This window comes from Triticum aestivum, chromosome 1B, assembly GCF_018294505.1.
Source record: "Triticum aestivum cultivar Chinese Spring chromosome 1B, IWGSC CS RefSeq v2.1, whole genome shotgun sequence".
Taxonomy (NCBI): domain Eukaryota; kingdom Viridiplantae; phylum Streptophyta; class Magnoliopsida; order Poales; family Poaceae; genus Triticum; species Triticum aestivum.
Window position 1 is genome coordinate 624,951,577 of NC_057795.1, and position 7,379 is coordinate 624,958,955.

General features: G+C 45.3%; 1 long non-coding RNA gene across 1 annotated transcript; it reads right to left on the bottom strand.

Annotated features, from left to right (window-relative positions):
- Window positions 1-366: 366 nt before the first annotated feature.
- LOC123097353 (uncharacterized) lies at window positions 367-2,282 on the bottom strand. The gene is made up of 3 exons (XR_006447110.1): window positions 1,492-2,282; window positions 1,273-1,330; window positions 367-651 (listed from the first exon to the last, which is right to left on the bottom strand). It is a non-coding gene; the product is annotated as an uncharacterized lncRNA (long non-coding RNA).
- Between the last annotated feature and the right edge of the window lie 5,097 nt (window positions 2,283-7,379).

Genomic DNA, 7,379 nt, shown 5'->3' on the forward strand with positions numbered 1-7,379 from the left:
TTTACCAACGGTTTGAGATGCGTAGCCTTATCCAGTGTTGCTAGCGCATAATGCAACGCTTATACTATCATTGGTAAAAGAAACCGTTGCAAGAGTACAACACATAAAACAGACTTCTACAACACTTCTATACGTTGGTGCTCCATATAAAGGAATCCAAATCTCATTGTTTGGCAATTGCAATGCTTCAGGTGTTGGTATATATATATATATTGCCAGCAATTAAATTAATGCTCCAAATAATGGTGATAGTTATATATATCAAGCGAGGAAAAGATAAGAGAATATACTCATGAGAGAAGAAATCATATATTGGATAGAATTGTTGGATTACAATAGTGGATATTACAAGAGGAACAACATCTTCTTGACAATGAAACTTAAACTAAAAGCATCCATCAACATCCCTAAAATTTAACTAAGACTTAACGGGGAACATCATTGATTAGGAACACCATCCCTACAACTTAACTAAAACTGAAAGCATCTATCATCATCATCATCATGAACTGGAACATCATCATCATAATCATCATGAACTGGAGCATCATCATCATCATCATCATCATCATCATGAATTGGAACATCATCATCATCACATTGCAGTGTACTTGCCACATATCCATATAATGATCCATATATAGTTTGAATCTACAAAGAAAAACACAAAATGAACCATTAACACACAGTGCATTAAGAAGTAAGAACCACTTTGGGCACACTTACTAGCTCATTAGCACATTTCTTTGGGTTTTTTCGGTTTGGACAACAATAGTTGCAAATAAGAAGAAACAAATAAACAAGATAGCACTACAGTTTGAACACAAATCGTTTGTGATTATGAAAAGGTACCAGCATGAGTGTTAGTTGTCCTTTATGACTAATCCAAATGCCACAATATACAACACAGCCTGCAAAAAACATGGCTAAAAAAATTATATGCACAGTAGCCTAAGTGTTGATGTGCATAGGGCAATGTGAGTGACAGTACCACTCCTCTTCTCTTCTCTAGTTAGTTATTTATTTCTAGTTGGTTTCAGTCATCCAACAGGAAAGAGAGAAACCTATATGTGCTCGCCGAGCTTTGGAATAAATTTACAGCCCCAAATCCACTGAAACGAGTTTACATGATCATCACCAGCCTGGAGATCCATTGAAACCTACAGCCCCAAATCCTATAAATTTGCATGGACATCAGCATAGAACATAACACAACTCAATGGCCGTGGACACAACGAGCAGCAGCACGGTAATGAGAGGGAGAGAGTTTACCTTCCATGGCATCGTCCATGACTTGCTCCACGAACTCGACTTTCTCCATGGCGTCCCCCTGCACGAGTTGGAATACCTAGTTTACTTTAATTATACTAAGATTCTTTCATATGAAACCAAATAGTGGAATTAATACATGCAGCACACAACATAGGCCCGCAGTTTCTGAAGTCCAACCAAAAAAAGGAAGTAGGTTGTCTACCAGGCCATGCGTTGTACCTTCAGTTTGGTTCTCAAGTCTGCTACGATGTCCCAGGAGAGGAACAAATACAACGAAGTCAAATATTGTCATCGGTGGGACCTTACCTGCACATGCACACTGTTGTTCAAATTCTTACTATGGCAGTCATTACGTTATTGTTCAACAATGAGTAAATATTTTCTGGACAATGAACAAAAAGAGATGGTTTAAACTCTAGACCCAGAAATGGATGGTTGCAAATCAATAGGATGTATATTGTTCTAGGTACATCATATTGGGCAAAACACACTAATTTATATTGAAATTGCTGAAAGAGTAACTAATTATAGTGGAATGGGCAAAAGAGTACCTTATATAGGGACAACTTGTATGCGCTTATTTCCTTGCATTGTATTTCATGAGTACAGGCTGATAGTATTAAAAATAATAGTCCATCACAGGTTATCCTTGATCTAGTTTGTTCTTTCACTTTCTGTATAGAATTTGCAGAACTAAACCGTTAGTTCCTTCCATATTTTATACATATAATAGGCAGACTAGAAGTCATTCCTGACTTTTAGTGGGGATTAGTATCCGAAGAAATACATCTAAAGAAGCACTGCGTCCTGAACTAATGATAACCACAATAAAAATATCCTCTTTAGTTGAAAGGGCAAACTTCTAATGTTTAAATATTATTCATGATTATTTTAAAGGATACATCAAGATACCATGTTACCACAAAGGCTGTCAAAAAGATAATAATGTGATTATTTGGTCTGAGCATATGGATACAAAACGGAATTTGTATTGGACACTGTACTGAGATAACAGAACTACCTATATTATTTTTGGAAAGCAAGGGAAAGAAAGCATCCAACTTAGCACCAAATAGTGGTTGAAATATTCATCACTTGGTAATAATTAAAAACACCTCGCTGATGCTATAGTCGTACATAATAATCATGTGTAACTAACAAAACTTGAAGATCAACTTTTATTTCGGAAGGGAAAACAAGAGCAGAATCTTCAAAATATAAATCAATAACTAACCACTAGAAAGAAAAATAAATAATTCTGCTCAGTTTCAAAGCCAACGTGGCAATACATAAGGAACCAGATACATATCAGTAGCGGCGGCAGGAATCACCTGCTTGGTATTCATTGATTTCTATTTGCCCTGAATGCAAACAATATACAACAAATATAGTTACAGTATAGGTACAGTACACATGCTATGAAATTTCCTTGGTATTCATGTGCATACCATGGAACACATCCGGCTCCGCCCTGATACATATCATGGCTGTAGCATGTGCACAACAAGCCATCATATACTAAGTTAAGATTTACAACAGAACTAGTATATTTATGCTTCATTTGTTCAAATTACACGAGAGAACATTATAAGATGAAGAAATTCCACAAAGTAGCACTATTTTTCAGGAAAGAAAATCACAAATCTAATGGTTAAATTGATCAGAGGATTTTACACATACCTTTATTTTCCTTCAACGGGGACAAGAGCATCTTACCTGATCTAACGGAGCCAACCCTGAAGACAGGAACTGAATCACGTCCATCATGGAGGACTTCCCTCATGTCACCCATGTCGTAGGCAGCACCTATGGTTAGGATTGGTTTTCACGTGGGATAAGGGATATACAGGAACTTGGCTGCACGTCTACACGAGAAGAAGCAGAGGTTAGAGAAAGAGGGAGAGAGAGGACGAAGCCAGGGGAGGGAGCACTCACCGGATGAGAGGACGACATGGCTACCGGCGCCGAAGCCGACACCCGAATCCCTTGCCATGGGGAAGGGCCGCGGGTAGGCTTTGGTGGTCGCGAGCGCTGGATCTCCCCGGATGGGAGGGCGCCGCTGCGAGGGGACCTCGGGCTGTGCTTCGCGGTGGCGAGATTCGCCGGACGTTGCCTGAATCAGCCGCCGCAGGTTGCGCAGCGAGGAGCCGCGTGAAGAGAGAGATGGGTTGGGAGAGGGATGGGTGGGTAGGGGATGTTGTGGATCCGGCAGCCTCCATAGCTGCGAGGTGGGAGGAGGGGAGGGGGAGGGCCGGCGGCGATGTGGGTCGGAGGAGGGAGACAAGGCGGTGGTGGCGGCGGATTGGGAGAGATAAGGGCGGGGGCTCTGTTTCTCGGGCGTCTCTCTTTATCCTGTTTTCAGTTTTTTCTCATATGTATCATGATACGGTAATGAGCTACAACTCTACATACGCATATGCTACATCGTTTATATGCGTATCTACGGTAAATTTTGCAACATATAGTCAAGATGTTGTAGAATTTGCGTTGCTTTATAGGGGGTATCCTTGTAGTGATGCCTTCTACTGCTTAGAGTTGAGTCAGGTCTGATTCGTCGGGGATGAATTGGAGGTGTGTAAACATGTCCTACTGTGTGTGAGCTAAGTGCGTGAACACGATTTGGTAAAGGTAGCGGTGAGAGGCCATGTAGGAGTACATGGTGGGTTGTCTCATTGCAGCCGTCCTCAGGAACTGAGTTCTGTGTTTGTGATCCATGAAGAGTTACTACCATACATTGGGTTCCAGTAACTCGGCCCCTCTCGGCTTATTAATCAACTTGATCTCTGTCCAGGAGTTGCAACTAGTTTCTGGTGTTTGTAGGTAGTGTTAGTAGTCTACCAAGTGGCACCCGGTACAGGTGGGCTTGGGACAGACTAGGCACAGTGGCCCGGTGTACCAAGTGGCACCCGGATGGTGGACTTGGGAACCCTGCACACATCGTTTGGGGCCGTGAGCGACACCCCGGCCGGATCTCCTTGCGGATGGAACCCGAATAGGCGATAAACCTAGATGAGAGACTTGTGTGGTTAGTCAGGTCATGGTCGACACCCTCACTGGGCTTCCTCTTGAAGGTTGCCGAGTACATGTCGTGTAAACGGCGGTAAGTGGTGAGAGCGTGTGTGAAGAAGTACACCCCTGCAGGGTTAACATTATCTATTCGAATAGCCGTGTCCGCGGTAAAGGACTTCTGGGTTGCCTGTACAGTTCATAGACAAGTGAAAGTGGATACTTTAAAATACGCAAGATAAGTGTGAGTGCTATGGATGGCGTTCTCATAGGGAGACGGGAGCGGATCCATAGTGGTGTATTGATATGGTGAATATGTGGACTCGTGTGCGCCACCTCAAAAGAGTTACTTGCAGTCGTAGTTCAGGATAGCCACCGAGTCAAAGCTGGCTTGCTGCAGTTAAACCCCACCATCCCCTTTGTTGATAATGATGCATATGTAGTTAGTTCTGATGTAAGTCTTGCTGGGTACATTTGTACTCACGTTGCTTAATTTATGTTTTTGCAGAGAGACTTCAGTCTCGCTAGTAGTTCCACGTGGACTTCGACGTTTAGCTTGTTACCTCAGCTACGATCTTGTGCCCTCTGCAAGCTCTGGTAGATAGTCAGGCTTCTCAGCCTTTTTCATTTGTAGATGTCTGTACTCAGACATGTTAAGCTTCCGCATGTGCTTTGACTTGTATGCTCTGAATGTTGGGTCGTGAGACCCATGTTTGTAATATCTCGCTCCTCGGAGCCTATTGAATAATACTTTGAGTCGTAGAGTCATGTTGTGATGCCATGTTGTATTTGCACATATCGAGCATATTGTGTGTATGTTATTGAAATGCTTGGTATGTGTGGGATCTGACTATCTAGTTGTTTAACCTTAGTAGCCTCTCTTGCCGGGAAATGTCTCCTAGTGCTTCCACTGAGCCATGGTAGCTTGCTACTGCTCCGGAACACTTAGGCTGGCCGGCATGTGTCCTTCTTCATTCATGTGTCTGTCCCTTCCGGGAAATGTCACGCGATGAATACTGGAGTCCTGTTAGCCCGCTACAGCCCGGTTCACCGGAGTCCTGCTAGCCCAGTTCTACAGCCTGGATTCACTCGCTGATGACCGACACGTTCGATGTTGGGTCATGGATGCCTGTCCCTGTAAGTTTGTGCACTTTGGGTTTACGACTAGCCATGTCAGCCCAGGCTCCTTATCAGATGGATGCTAGCAACACTATCATATACGTGTGCCAAAAGGCGCAAACGGTCCCGGGCAAAGGTAAGGCGACACCCGTGGGGATACCGTGCGTGAGGCCGCAAAGTGATATGAGGTGTTACATGCTAGATCGATGTGGCATTGAGTCGGGGTCCTGACATAGCCTCTACGATCTCGTGGTAGATCTACTCTTGTATTCCACATATCTTCAATATTAATCAAGCAGGAAGTAGGGTTTTACCTCCATCGAGAGGGCCCAAACCTGGGTAAACATTGTGTCCCTCGCTTCCTATTACCATCAGCCTAAAACGTACAGATCGGGACCCCCTACCCGAGATCCGCCGGTTTTGACACCGACATTGGTGCTTTCATTGAGAGTTCCTCTCTGTCGCTGCTGCGAAGGCTCGATGGCTCGTCTCGTTGTCAGGGACGACATCACCTGTGGGGGAGCGCTGGCTGTAGGCCAGACTCTCTGACTTGGCGGCTTCGTTACGACTGCCCCATCGGCTGTCGCGCCGACAATGGCCTCTCGGGTCATCACGCATAACCTTCGGATTGATTCGGAGCTTGCCGAACAGATGGATCCGATGGAGCGCTCCTCTCTTAACGAGCTCTTGGATCGCATCGCCGCTTTGGGAGTCGCTACGAACTACGACCGGGTTGGGCTTAAACCCGACCAGAGGGACATTAGATCCCCACCGGTCACCCATGAGGTAGCGGTAGTGTAAGAACCACACATGGGTAGCTCCTCAACTTTGAGGATGAATTATGTCTGGATCACCGAACACAGTGAGCCAAACACCCACCCAAAGGAATACATGACCCAGGTCCCGGACTTAGAATCGGGCGCTAGGCCAAAGGGATTAGGTAATACTCCAGATCCCAAACTGTCAGGCTCGGCACTTCCCGTACCCCCGGGCGTCAGATCGGATCAAAATCCGGATTCAGCCAACGATGCCCGCTCAAACTTGATCCGCCTCTTCCGTGTCCGGCAGGAACCCCGGGAGACGGTACATAGTTACTAGGCCAAATTCCTCGTTGCTCTTAATAAGGTCAAGGACTGCCACAAAGAGGACGTAGTCTCTCTTTTCTGCAGGAACTACATGAACGAAGGACTCCTTAATGCTATAAGTCGCCGTGACATAGTGCACTTTACAGACTTAGCAACCATAGTACAAAAGTACTATGCGATGGAAAGTGCCTGGAAAACCCAAACATAATTTTGGGATAGTATGACCCTCACCGGAACCTTTGTCCGAACTAAACGGCCGAACTCTCGTAAGTCGACCAACTCAATTCCCAAGAGACCAAAACCCGCCCCAGGGCGCGGAATCGTATTGGAGGAATGGCTCAACGGGCCATGTAAGCTTCACACCACGCCGGATGCGATGCCGACCCATAGCCTTAGAGCATGTTGGATACTTCAGCAGGTAGCTAAGAGTGGCGAGGATCTCCTCGAGAGCCATAAAGCAGAACCACATCCCGCCAAGGAACACAATACGGTACTGACGGTCTTCGAGACCTTCGCTCAAACAATAGGCGCAAGCGAGCGCATCGAAGCTCCGCTGAAATTTGCCATGTGGCAAAGGTAAATCCGTGGAACGACACTACTATAACCTTCAATGCCAGTGACAAACCCCAATCCCAGTCCATCCGGGCGCTGGCCGCTCTGGTCCTCATCCCAATAGTGGATGGCTTTCGTCTCACTAAAGTACTCATGGACAGCCGGAGCGGACTAAACCTAATCTATGAAGAAACACTCAAGAAGATGGAGATTGACAAAAGCCGCATTGAACAAAGTGGCATGACCTTCAGGGGAATAATCCCTAGTCGGGAGGCACGGTGTGCGGGAAAAATCACACTCGATGTGGTATTCGGTACCCTAGAGAATTACAAGTCCGAAGAAATC